Here is a 14616-nt window from a genome sequence, read left to right as displayed (position 1 = left end):
TCAGAAATGGAATATAATATTCAGAGATATGTTTTCATTAGTGTATAATCACCTGAATATAAGAATCATTGTGTTTTTGTTACCTTAGAATGAGCTGTTTAAATCTACAGATGGAGTGGGTCTCTTCTACGGAGTCCGCCATGGTTAATTTTACAAACCGTTTGTGCCCACTTGAGATCCACAAATGCAGCCCTGCCCCAATTTCAGTAGCTGATTTAGTCACAAACTACTGAGGCTCTACTCTCGACTTCACAATATAACATACACTTACACAAGCTTACACATAGCTGGTGCAACATAGTCCTGAACACAAGCTATATTCACAGAGCCTTCACTTTCAAGGGTACACACTGAATTCAAATTCAAATTTATTTATTAAGTATGTATGCTTGTTAAAAGTAACAATAAAAAACCTAATGCAGAGAACGGCATTAAAAGTTCCTATCAGGAAAATGAATCTCTTCAGGAAATAATCTGCTCAAAATTCATCCAAATCACTCGTTTTACACAAACTTCCTGCAGTTATTGGGTTCACTGTTTGGGTTCATTGTACAGTTTATCAGTTGTTCTCTACTGTTATTGTTATGCATTGAATATAATATGAAATATTCCTAAAATATGTCATTTAAGTGACGTAGGAAGTGTTATGAAAATTTAAGACTAGTAAATATTGATGGTTAAGACCGGAAAATGACATAGCAGATTTGGTCCCCCTCAATGTTGACCCCACTGCTGCGGCCTCGAGTTGAATTAATCAGAATGATCCTTTCATACTAACATACGATGCATTGAATGCTTGTTATTCCATAAGATCTGTGTATATTGTTTGAGGCAACGCTACATTTTTAAAATTAGAACTGGATTAGGGTGTGTGTAGTGTCTGCATGTCTAGAGAGTGAGAGGTCCTCACATTTGTGTGTGTATGTGTGTGTGGTGTGTGCATGTGGTGTGCATATCTATTCCTGGGCCGGGGGATCCTCTCCTGCAGGTCTAATTACTTTAATGAGGGATGTCTCCCTCTCTATCAGCCCTACCCAAGGGTACACATTAACATTCCCCCCACATAGCCATACACACCAACACTCACAATTAACCACAAATTCATCAGCAGAGTAAATACTCTCTGTTGCCTTACTTTACTTACTCCTCTCTTAAACTCTTACTTCCGTGAGAAAGTGCAACCCCCACCCCCAGTCAAGCAATTCTGCCAGACTCGACTTGATTCCTGGGGTACTTTACGTCTGTCTGCCTTCACTTCCAGTAGACACTTAAAGGTGAGAAGACACCAGGTTTTTTTTTTTTAACAGATCAGACAATATGCAATTGAGTCATTATTCGGCTGTGCTGTATCACTCTCACCCTATCGTCCAATTTAGAATCCAAGAAAGTGGCTGACAGCTGGATATCTAATGATGTTTCTGTTGTGACCCGCAACTATTACCCGTGCCACGCGTATGTGTGTTTGTGGGTTTTCATGTGTGTGTCTGTGTGAGTGACTGTGTATTAAGCTTTAGAGAGCAGTCTAGCGTTGCCAAGACACACTGCAGGCACCACTAAGGGCCACGGCTTTATTCATGAGAGAAATGTGGAAGCTGGGAGGGTTAGTTATTTAAACTGATCTGATGAGCAAAGCCCAAGGATGTGAAATAAACATGTTGAAAGTTGGATGCCCTCCCTCTGTCGCAGCTGCAGCCTGTGTATGCCCTCTGGTGGTCGTAACTGGGAACTGCAGCACAGGGGGACAGTCAGAAGAGAACCGATGGAGGCAGAAGATGTGACCGGAGCCCCCGTGAAACATTCCTTTTTGTCTCTAAAAGTGATCTAGATCTGATTTTTTATTTTGTTTTTGTTTGGCTGTTGACATTATTTGATAAATGACGCCCACTTCAGACATGAGGGTGAACACGTCACATTCAGGAAGTGATCCGTATGACAAGCGTAGATCTAGAGTGATGTAAAATTCACATGAATTCTGATATGACTGTTGACATTGTGGTTACATTGCAAAGACTCAAACATGTATCTGATTTGGACAACTTATGAAAGGGTACGTTCACACTGCAGGCATAAGTGACAAAACAAATGGGTGATATAACCCTTGTTCAACCCTCTGTTCAACCAACTAAAATGTGGGTCACAAAACCCTGAATTTGTTTAATAATTTTGGTCATTTGTTCAGTTGTAGGTTAACAGAAAGATGACAGTGATTATTGTGAAGGTGTTTCTCATGTTGCACTAGTACGACAAATGTCATAAATAAAATGTAAAAAAGTATATTTAACTATATAGCCTGTATGCTGCCAACAAGAAGCTTCCAGGACATCATTATGCAAGAAGTTCTGTACATTGATGTAAAGCAAGAAATTGCTGCGTGTGCAAGTAATTATTAGGTGTACAGCTTCGACTACTGTGAAGGTATATGTACCATGACTTTCAGTAGTGTGAGAACTTAGTCTTTTCGCAATACCGAAGGCCTTAAGATGTCAGGTAACATAGTATAAGTCCCTTTTGGTAGGAAGATTTGCTGGATGAAACTTTCCTCCAGGAGTCCTGTGTTAGATGCATTTTTATATTCATACCGGCTTTCAACTGAGAAATTCACACGTGGTTTTAGGCTCAAGAGTTATGTTAGGCTATTATTTGCACATTGTGGAGATGAAAAATATCACTATTGCAAATCCAGGTGAAATATGGTGTAAATGTTACAGTTCAATCATCTTCAAATGGTCGGTGAAAAAGGTTCACTTTTTAAAGTTTTCTACGTCTTTCCACCAGTAATCATAGTTGTTTTCATGTTCACCGGGCTTGTCTAGTGATACCAACAGCTTTATGCAAGTACAATACAATCAAGTGCAATGAAGTGCTGTACTTATTTTCTCCATGGCCTGAATATGGGCCAAGTGTTGGGCTTGTTATCTTATTTGGGATGGTTCAAGTCTCACACCGAACCTTGACTAGCCATACATAGTTTGAAAGCACGAATCTGTGTTAAAAATGAACAGTTGCTTATTTTGTAACAAAACTGCAATTGAAACATTTAACAAAAAAAGAAAATGCCTCTGTGAATTTGGTTTATTAGTGAGACTTTTATGACAAAAAAAACTCCAAAGACTTACCTTTTGAAGACACTGTACTCAGACGTCTTCAAGAACAGTTTCCATTTTCATTTTCAGGCTTATGCAAAAAAAGGAAGATCCTTGTCAATGGGTTTAAACAAACTACCCTTTATTGAGTATAAGTCTTTTTTTCATGCTTTTGACAGTTATTCCTATCAGTTACCCTTGGACGTTACTCTCCTGCTTTGTTGCATAGATTTTGACTACTGGAACTCTACTAAACACATCATCAGGGTTATTAACTTGAGCCTCGCCCATCCTTTAAACAAGTTGGAGCTTTTCTCCAACTTGATCCCCGTAGGAGAAATTCAAGTTTGACACAGCAGCATAGGGGAATGTAGTGCAAAAAGTACAAAAAAGAATAATAAAATAAAAACATTATAAAGATATAATAGAAAATATAAAGACTATAATGGAAATATATACACTATATGCAGTATGCAGTAAGGAATATGGTGTGCAAAAAATATTTTAAACAGTGTTTGACTGACTGTACTGTGTGCAATTATTACAAAGATATGGTTTGTGCAAATAGTTGTGCGTAGCAGGCAAAAGTTAAGCAGTCTTAATCAGCAGCAGTGGGAGGTACTGGGTGCTGTGGCGTCGTGGAGCCTGATGGCTGACAAATGAGCCTCTGAAGCGCTTTGAGGCACGGGGCTGGATCAGTCTGGCTGAAAGTGCTCCTGAGCTGCCTCAGCTCAGCGTAGAGAGGATGAGAAGGGTTGTCCATGATGGCTTTCAGCTTCATGCTCATCCTCTTGTGACATTTGCATCTTACACACAATGTACAGGTTCAATTTATGTGAACTAATGTTATTTGATTGATAAACAGTCAATGAGAATGCACCCGTAAACCAGTTTAAAAAAGGGGGTCCTCCGATTCATATTAACATCAAAGAGATGTCACACAGGTCTGACAGTAAACCTCCACAAGTGTCAGACTGAATTGTCAGGATACTTATGGTAAACAACATAGGGGAGGAATTATGTTGTTACATATGCTAGTGGCAAAAAGTTTCATTTTTTAAACTTTTTAAACTTTAAATGTTAGCTCCTCAAACAGGGAGAAAGATATTCTAGCACCCTACCCTTCTGTTATTCTCACACATCTAGGAGGATTAAGCTGCAGTACATACTCTTTCTAGAAATAACTTTTTGTCATTATTGCTGAAATTTTCACTAGATCATGACAGTAGTACATGAGGCAGATAATCTGTGAAAAAAACAGGTTCCTCTGGCTCCTCCTAGTGCTCCTAATGGTATTTGCATCAATCCACTCCTGACAAAAACAACCAATCAGAGCCAAGAAAGATAGAAAAACACTTTGGGTTGAAAGCTCGAAGATAGTTGATTAAGTCTCATTCCCAGGGTTCAGTTAAATTCAATTCAATTTTATTTGTATAGCGCCAATTCATAACAGAAGTTATCTCAGGACACTTTTCAAATAGAGCAGGTCTAGACCGAACTCCTTATAACATTATTTACAGAGACCCAACAGTACCACCATGAGCAAGACCTTGGCGACAAGGGCAAGGAAAAACTGCCTGTTAAAAGGCAGAAACCTAGGACAGATCCTTCGGCTCTAGGTGGGTGGTCGTCTGTCTCGACCAGTTGGGGTGAGAGAGAGAGAGAGACAGAGAGAGAGAAGACAGAGAGAGAGAGAGAGAGAGAGAGAGAGAGAGAGAGAGAGAGAGAGACAGGTGCACAGTAACAACAGTATTGGCAATGGCAATCTAGCAGGACCATGGCAGGAGGCAACCTGATAATAAAGAGTTGCAGTAATCCAGCCTTGAAGTAACAAATGCATGGATTAGTTTTTCTGCATCTGTCTGTGATAGAATGTGTCTAATTTTTGTAATATTGCATAAATGAAAGTAGGCAGTCCTGGAGGTCTGCTTTATGTGGGAGTTAAATGACAAATCCTGATCAAAGATAACTCCAAGATTCCTGACAGTGGTGCTAGAGACCAAGGTAATGTCATCTAGAGTAACTATATCTCTATTTTCTGAGTTTAACATCAGATTGGTTCCAAGCATCTGTATTTGATGACCTCATGAGACTCAACAATCAGTTATCTTTCTTGCCTCTGATTGGTTGTTTTTGTTCAGGCCCATTGGATTCTTGCAAACGCCTTTAGGAGGAACATGACTTTTTCACAGATTGTCTGTCTCATGTGCTGCTGTCAGGATATAATTAAAGTTTCAGCAAATTTTGACTTTTAAAAATGACTTACTGCAGCTTTAATGGTGTTTTAATCTTCCCCCAAAACAACAACAACACAGAAACAACAATAAATCAGAACCTTTTTTGGAAAATACTTACATTTAGTTTAATAGCTGCACTGTGTCATCTTGTATTTTGGATGTGTAGTATTATTTCATAAGAATGTTACTGCAGGAAGTGTGTCACTATGATTGAGTCAGCCTGAAATCTGCTGTATTCACAGCAATCGTAAATAATGAGTATTGAAGAGATAATTAACACCCTGGCGAATGTGAGGATGTGTAAGGACTCTTTCTTTTTATGTGATAATGAAACTATTCAAAAACACAAATTTAAAAGATGCACTGGAAAATAATTTTCTTGGTGTATATGTAAATATGTGTATAAATAGCTGTATATATTGGTGTATATTATTTGTTATAATACTATAAATTAAGTTAAATTGTTCTGTGTGTAGCATAAGGAACTGAAAACTCATTTTGTTGATCTACTTCTACACTTCTATTGTATTTATTATTATACAACTTGTTTTGTGTAATGTTAAATAAAAAAAATGTATCCTTGAGCCTAACAAATAATTTATTATATCTTACATATGTAATATTCTGCTCTCTTTGTAGTGTAAATTTGGGTAGACTAAATCATATAACTAAGTATATGCCTGAGTGTCAGAATTCTTTTTGATATTTAAAGGTCCAGTGGTGTAACATTTAGCGTTAGCCATCATAAGGTCATGAATTTTGTTGAATCCTTGTTTAAAATTGAAATTATTTTAATTAGATTTTGCTAAGGATGATAATGTTTAAACAACTGAGAATAGAGTTATGTGAATGTACAAATTTATATGTAATGGATTAATAAATTAAACACAACAGGTTCTGTTAGTTATGTTGAAATGGATGTTTAAGTTCAAATAACTTTCACTGTTATGCAGATGATACCCAGTTATATCTATCAATCAAGCCCGGTGAAATTAATCAGTTATCTAAATTACAAACATGTCTTGAGGACATAAAAACCTGGATGAGCTGCAATTTTCTGATGCTAAACTCAGAAAGAAGTGAAGTTCTTGTACTTGGCCCCAAACACCTCCAAGACTCACTGTCTGAAAGATATAGTTACTCTAGATGGTATTATCCTTGGCCTCCAGCACCACTGTTAGGAATCTTGGAGTTTTCTTCGATCAGGATATGTCCTTTAATACCCACATAAAGCAGACCTCTAGGACTTTTTTCAGTTCCGTAACATTACAAAAATTAGACACATCCTGTCACAGACCGATGCAGAAAAACTAATCCATGCATTTGTTCCTTCTAGGCTGGATTACTGCAACTTCTTACTATCAGGCTGCCCCAATAAGTCCATTAAGACGCTCCAAATAATTCAGAATGCTGCAGCACGAGTACTGACAGGAACTAAGAAAAGATATCATATCTCTCCTGTATTACCTTCTCTACATTGGATCCCTGTAAAATTCAGAATAGAATTTAAAATCCTCCTCTCTCCCTCTCTTTCTGCACTCATTCATGTCCCATTAATGCATGTTACTAACTTCACTTCTTCCCCGGAGTTCTTGTGCTTTCTCGTCTAGCAGGTTCTCATGGATCCTGGTGGTGCCTGCTGCCATGGTCCTGCTTGACTCTCACTGCTAATATTATTGTTATTATTATTATTATTATTATTATTATTATTACTACAGTTACTATTATTACTATTATCATTTCTCATTTTCCCCCATCGATGTGTGTTGTCATCATCATCATCACCCCAACTGGTCGAGGCAGATGACCACCCACCTAGAGCCGGGGTCTGTCCGAGGTTTCTGCCTCTTAAAAGGACGTTTTTCCTTGGTGGGAACTGTTGGGTCTCTGTAAGGTATGAAGAGGGAAAATGTGTTTTATCACCATCAGAATGTTATGGGTCATTAAAATGTTTCTGCAATTTTACAGTACAGAAAAACATTTCTTTTCCTTCTTTATTACCCACAAAACAAATATGACAAAGAATCAAAATGGCAGAGTCAAAATTCTAGCTGCATAATATGTTCAAAGTGTTCATTGATTCACTCTCATGTTGGCAATTTAGTTAATTTGACTGTGGAGTTGCTTGATTGAAATGGCATTGAACAGACTAATGAATCTACAGGAATAATTAACAGTATATTGTAATGTTAACATCACCATAAATAAGCTTTCATTCAGTTGTTCCAAAGATTGATGACACATGTTTATACGACAAAAAATGAAGCCTTGAGTCAAACGTTACATCACTATCATCATTATCCAGAAGCCAAAGATTTTTAGTAGCACTATTAAAGGATCAGTGTGAAGGATCTAGTGGCATCTAGTGGTTAAGTTGCAGATTGCAACAACTGAAAACCACGTTCACCATTAGAATGGACTGTTACGTGTGTAGGTCAGGGGTCTGCAACCTGTGCTCTTTAGTCTCTCTCCAGTGGCCCCCTGTGGCTTTGACCAAAATAAATGGAAATGAATAATTGTTTTTTTTTTTTACCTTTTAATTTGAATTTAGCAATGTTGTAAGCCTAATGCAATTCTTAAATGCTCCAATTTTAAAACTGTCCAGCCTATACACTGAATAAAATACATGTTTTTGCATTTCTTTGATATCTTTTTGATAGCTGAGAATGGCTTAAGGGTGTCCAAGCTGAAAAGTCTGAAAGAGTTCGAAGATGTCACCCATCAAAAGGCCATTTTTGCTCAAAACCTCAATGATACTGAAAACCTCCCAAAACCTGACAAACTTGTGTTTGTGGGTAATAGGAATAAAATTGTTGTAGTGCTATATTTTCATATCAACAAAATGTTTGTATTATTATGCATTATGCATATAAATGCAATGTTAACATACCAAATAATCATAAACTGCAAGGTAGCCACCTTGTGGTAAAACATGAGGCTGATGCATCCTTGTTTAGACATATTAATAATGTTGATTCTAGACTTAATTTGGTTGTATTATAAGGCTCAAATATGTTTTGCGGCTCCATTCTTATTTTCAGATGATTATACATTAATGAAAACATGCCTATGAATATTATATTCCATTTCTCACAATAGACCCTCCTAAATGTTACACACTGGACCTTTAAGAGCTAGTGTTCTTTCTCATGCAGACAAAGAGATTTGGGACAAGTAATTTTTGATTTTGTATTTAAGACAACTCTTTCACAAAAGAGTGCACCCTATAGCGTTATACTTTTATTTCTCTGGTTAAATTATATACATTATGCATGAAGGTCTGACAGTCTGATAATCTGTAAATAATAAGTAATTTCCCCCTGGGATTATTAAAGTATTTCTGATTCTGATTCTGATTATGTGAACGGGTATTCTTTATTTTATTGGTAGTATTGTTTGAAAATGTGTAAACGGCTTACCAGCTTACCAGCTGGCAGAATGCATGACACAATAATAAAAAACTTCATCATAATCATTGTTGTGAAAATGTAGGCCTTTTAGCTCATAAAATGAATTAGCAAGTAGACAATAAGAGCAAAACACATAGTAGAATATCAAGTGTTCCCTAATCCAGCCTTTGTCAGGCGGAGTTGAGCTAGGGGACTTTACAGAGAAAGCCCACCTGGCTAAATGAATAGGCAATGTTGTCAGGGTTTAGAGGAGTCAGTCGGCTGTGAGGCTGCCGTATAATACAGCGGCTGTCAGCGCTGACAAGTCTCAGAAACACACACCTCTAATCTCAACCCCCCTTTCTTCTCCCCCTCAACCATAACACACAGAAAAAATGACACCCGGCGCAAATATTAAACATCTTCCAAGGCCTATTCCATTATCTTCTTTTCTCTAACACAGTTTTACCCTTCCTCCCCCCCCTCCACGCTCTCTCTCTCCCTCTCCACATCTCTCTCCCATCTTGTCTTGTCCTTGTCTCCTCAGAAGCCCTGGCAGCCGGATCATCTCTGTCTCTTAGTGTCAATTAAAAGTGAAATATCTGCATTTGTCAACATATCATTTGTGCTGGGCCCGTGATGCACTGCTGATTTGTCGGCCGATTCCTGACACCGGGGAGGGAATGCCGAGGCGGCAGTCTCCCTCATTAGACCTGGAGCTGGCACCATGATGGCTGACACCGCCGGGAGGCTTCGCTCCCCGCCGACATGATACTAACCCAGGAACAGGCCTCGTCTGTCAGTCCTGTCACTTGCCAGCCAACCATCCAGTCAGGGAGAGCGAGGGGCAGATGGGTGGAGGAGGAGGGTGCACGTGGGCGGGGTGGGGAGGGTGGAGTGGGGTGGGAGGGAGCACCTCGCACCCTACTCTGAGGGGCCAGGGAGGGAGAGACTATAATGAAGTTTATTTGTATAGCAAGATGTCAATATATGTCATGCTGTCTGAAGGACATGTGGGCTGCAGTTGACATTTCAGTGCAGTGACAGCAACTGCAAGTTGATCTAATAATGAGTTTAAAGCAGTGTTAGGAGCGTGAGCATAAATATGTATCAAGGATCATGGATCAAAGAAATTTATTTATCAGTATACCAAGTTTCAAAGGAATATGGGCAGTAGTTGGAGAGAGAGTCATACGTTGCCATCTTTAGCAAGGTAGAATGAGAGTAAAAAACAGCATAAAAATGTTTAAAATACCTAATACTACCCATGAAAGTAGATTAGCAATAGAATAAAATAGAACTGATTGTGTGAGGGAAAGCCACTAAAGCAGGTCCATCCGAACACTTGATCTAAAATCTAAATAAGCGATTCAGAAATCTGGATTGTGTTATTCTATATTCTTCTTTTCTTATTGTCAGCAAATCCCATTAAAAGACCAAAAACCAGCAACTGTTTCAATTCAAATTCAATTTTATTTGTATAGCGGAAATTCATAACAGAGGTTATGGTAAATGGTCCTGTACTTGTATAGAGCCTTTCTAGTCTTCCAACCACTCAAAGCGCTTTTACACTATGTGCCACATTCACCCTTTCACACACATTCACTCAGTGATGGCAAAGTCCATCGAACAGAAACTAACATTCATACACACTCACACACCAATGCACAGCATCGGGAGCAATTTGGGGTTCAGTATCTTGCTCAAGGATGTGGCACCAGGAGCCAGGGATCGAACTCACAACCTTCCGATTAGGAAACGACCCGCTCTGCCTCTGAGCCACAGCCGCCCCTATTATCTCAGGACACTTTTCAAATAGAGCAGGTTTAGACCGAACTCCTTATAACATTATTTACAGAGACCCAACAGTACCACCATGAGCAAGACCTTGGCGACGGGGGCAAGGAAAAACTGCCTGTTAAGAGGCAAGATATGAAGGGGCCTGACCATGAAGAGCTTTATAGGTGAGGAGGAGGATTTTAAATTCTATTCTAAATTTTACAGGGAGCCAGTGCAGAGAAGCTAGTACAGGAGAGATGTGATCTCTTTTTCTAGTTCCTGTCAGTACTCGTGCTGCAGCGTTCTGAATTAATTGGAGCGTTTTAATGGACTTATTGGGGCAGCCTGATAATAAAGAGTTGCAGTAATCCAGCCTTGAAGTAACAAATGCATGGATTAGTTTTTCTGCATCTGTCTGTGATAGGATGTGTCTAATTTTTGTAATATTACGTAAATGAAAGAAGGCAGATTTGCTTTATGTGGGAATTAAATGACATGTCCTGATCAAAGATAACTCCTCCCCTGTCTGTAGCACACAGCCACAAACCCATTCATTCCTGCTGAAGATATCATTTTTTAACAACAGGTAATAAATATATAGCTTGATTTTCGTAAAACATTTAGCCCTCTTAGGTTTTAGCTAAAAGTGCTAAAACTCGAGTTTAATAGTGTATAGGGACTATTTTCAGCAGATGATTTATCCACATTTGGTGCTCTAGTCAGTATTTGGGGGTTGGTGTGTAGGATTTAGTCAAAACAGTGTATGTGTCTGTGTATACAGAAGAATTTATGTTAATGCATGTGTTACGGCAGGCAGAATGCATTGAAATCAGAATGCAACTGGATCAGCCAGACCACATATGGAGGTTGTCTGGCTCACATTGTCATCAGATATATAAATGGTGGTATAAATGAGGTATACCACCATTTTCCAATAAGGTCTGTGCAATTTCTAGCTTAATCAAAGGTCACCCAATGCTACCTTTTCCTGCTATCTCAAGCCGCTCAAGCTGCTCTACTGGTGGTTCCCAAAAGAAGATTTTAAAAAAAGGTGCCATCAGAGACCCCAAACTATGGAACAGTCTTCCAGAGGAGATCAGGATGGTAAATTCTATCTATGAAGTCTATTCTTAAAAAGCACTTTTATAGTCTTGCCTTCCTTTTTTTCTAACCTTTTTTTTCACCATGGCTTTACTGTTTTTATTGTTATTGTTATTTTATTTATTATTATGTTTTACAACGCTTTTGTTGTCACCCCCTACTGATCTGAAATCCAACAATCCAATCACATCTTTGGATTCTTTTTTGTAATTGTGGAGGAAAATAGTTTGGAAGATGGAAAAGCTTACATTAAGCAGCTGGAAATATTATAATATTATATTACTTTGATTTCAACCAGGCGCAGAGATGATGTCTCATTGCAGAGGGGGCGAGCTCCTGTAGTGGGCCCTTAAAAGTGCTAATGGGAAAGCTGTATTGACAACCTCGAGGCTGGGAGGGCGGAACGGAGAGAAATGCGGATTACAATGAGGTGTGCTATTTCACCATCATGGTCAGTGCCATGGATTTATCATTTAACAGCAACCTGCTGATATTTAACCATCAACTTCTGATCAGATAATAAAATATAAAAAAACAGGAAGAGGCAAAAAAATGTTTTATGTTTAAGTAATAATTAATGCAATTGAGAGTAATGCAATAACCAATTAGACACAGCAGTCTACAACAGAAGCAGCAACAAACAACATTATGTTTTGAAAAGACCGGATTGTCAGCATCTACTACAGCCTACCATCACTAATAATGAATATGAAACCCCTTGGCAGCGGTCAGGGCACCTCTCTGCTGGGAGTCTGACATTTTATTTTTTTTCAAGACACACAAACCAATATTATAAAATATTCAAGTAGACAACAAAAATGCATATTCAGTCAAACATATTGGCCTAAAGGTGGGGCCCTAGAACAATGGTTGACCTTTTTCCATAAGGGACCCCTTTTCTATAATTAGTAAACTGACAACCAAACCTGCATGTTTTTTTTACAAAAAAATATTATTTCTTCCCACCACCTTATTTAATATATTGCTTTCTTCTCAAGCATTACACGGAAGAAGGCTTGCTGGGGAATACTAATTTACCAATCAAATGTCCCTCGTAACGTCATGTGATGTGACAACTTGAGTGGACATCAACTTCTCTCTTTCACCTTTAGCAAGAAGAAAGTGTTTTTTAAGTTAGCAGAATAATGTTTAGCAAGCCCAAACAAAAAAGTGGCGCTCAAAAGAGGAAGGATAAAAGACAACTGGATGAGTGTACTGCTAAACTGAGAAAATTAGATCTCATGCTCAAGCTTCATCAGATGCTAGCGATGTTGACATCTAGCTCCACGAGTGAAGAGTCCCAGCCGAGACCCCTTTCTCCAGAATTTGGACTTGAGCAGAGTTGTTAATGATTTTGCTGCACAGCAAATTCAGAAGTGTTACATTTTCGGTGTTAGTGAAATTTGAGCAAAAGTAGAGTTAATTCTACTATATTTGACTTCAGTTGATAAGTAGTTGGTGTCAAAACCGAGTGTAAAAACAAAGTGTCACTAAATTAAACCTGTAAGTGTAATTTTATAAATATTGATTCTGAACTTCTCACTCTAAACTCCGATCCTGGGTTTTACACTTGAAGTGTTCATGTGACCCTGCCCCCACTGCATACACACACGCGATTGGCTGAAGCCAGGAGATCTATGAGCGCTCCACTGACTGCTGCACGAGGGATTTTGCGAATGACCTGCGTTTGGTAAGTAAATTAAGTATTATCGGTTAATGTTATATTTTATATTTATTTGCCTTCTGGTACCCGTTTTGTAATGGTAAGCCAGTGTAATTTGAATTCATGTCGACCCACTCTTACTAGAGACCCTATCACTCATGGTTAGCTTATCTCGCTTTCAATTTTTTTACAGTATTTGGATATAAATTGTACAGTAAGCTACCCTCTCTTTTTAATTTACTAAATTCATACAGAAAATGCTGGCAAAGGTGGAATATGGAGGAGTCACAAAGTATATCAAAGTTCCACAAACAGATGAAAACTTTGATTTCAGCCAGTTTCTTCAAGAGGGTTTGTCTCCACATATTATATTATTATTATATTCATTTTTGCTGTATGTACACTATGTCTCTTGTGTTTTTCAGGTGTTATGCTGCACCAGATTTGGGGGGGGTTGACAAAATGACATGGTTGATTATATAGCTTAATCTAATTTCTTTATTTCTCCCAGTAACCGAAAAATTTAGTCTGCAGGTTCAACTTGTGACTGTCCTTAGCTTGACTGACACATCAGATACTGAGGTTGATGCAGACATATTTGATGAGCTTATCAAATCAGGGGTGCGAAACTTCAAAGTTGGATACCGCAAGCACCCAGTAACAGGTAAGGTTATTCAATTCAATTAAATTCAATTTTATTTGTATAGCGCCAATTCATAACAGAAGTTATCTCAGGACACTTTTCAAATAGAAGTGACAACTCTTCAACATTATTTACAGAGACCCAACAGTACCACCATGAGCAAGCACTTGGCAAAAGGGAAAAAAAAACTGCCTGTTAAAGCAGAAACCTAGGACAGATCCTCCGGCTCTAGGTGGTTGGTCGTCTGTCTCGACCAGTTGGGTGAGAGAGAGAGAGAGAGAGACAGACAGACAGACAGACAGACAGACAGGTGCACAGCAACAACAGTATTGGCAATGGCAGTCAAGCAGGACCATGGCAGGAGGCTCCACCAGGATCCATGAGAACCTGCGAGACGAGAAAGCACAAGAACTCCGGGGAAGAAGTGAAGTTAGTAACATGCATTAATGGGACATGAATGAGTGCAGAAAGAGAGAGAGAGGGAGAGGAGCTCAGTGCACCATGGGAAATCCCCCGATAGTCTAGGCCTATAGCAGCATAACTAAGGGATGGTTCAGGACTCACCTGATCCAGCCCTAACTATAAGCTTTATCAAAGAGGAATGTCTTAAGCCTACTCTTGAATGTGGTGAGGGTGTCTGCCTCCCGAACCACAACTGGAAGCTGGTTCCACAGGAGAGGAGCTTGGTAACTGAAGGGTCTGGCTCCTGTTCTACTTTTAG

General features: G+C 38.8%; 1 protein-coding gene across 1 annotated transcript in view; it reads right to left on the bottom strand.

The window, feature by feature from the left end:
* Positions 1-14616, bottom strand: part of LOC127375919 (uncharacterized) — a 629637-nt gene that overhangs the window by 442569 nt on the left and 172452 nt on the right. The gene's annotated exons all lie outside the window — the stretch shown is intronic.

This window comes from Dicentrarchus labrax, unplaced genomic scaffold (assembly GCF_905237075.1).
Source record: "Dicentrarchus labrax unplaced genomic scaffold, dlabrax2021, whole genome shotgun sequence".
NCBI lineage: Eukaryota > Metazoa > Chordata > Actinopteri > Moronidae > Dicentrarchus > Dicentrarchus labrax.
Note: the sequence above shows the minus strand (reverse complement) of the source record. Positions and strands in the feature narration are given on the sequence as shown.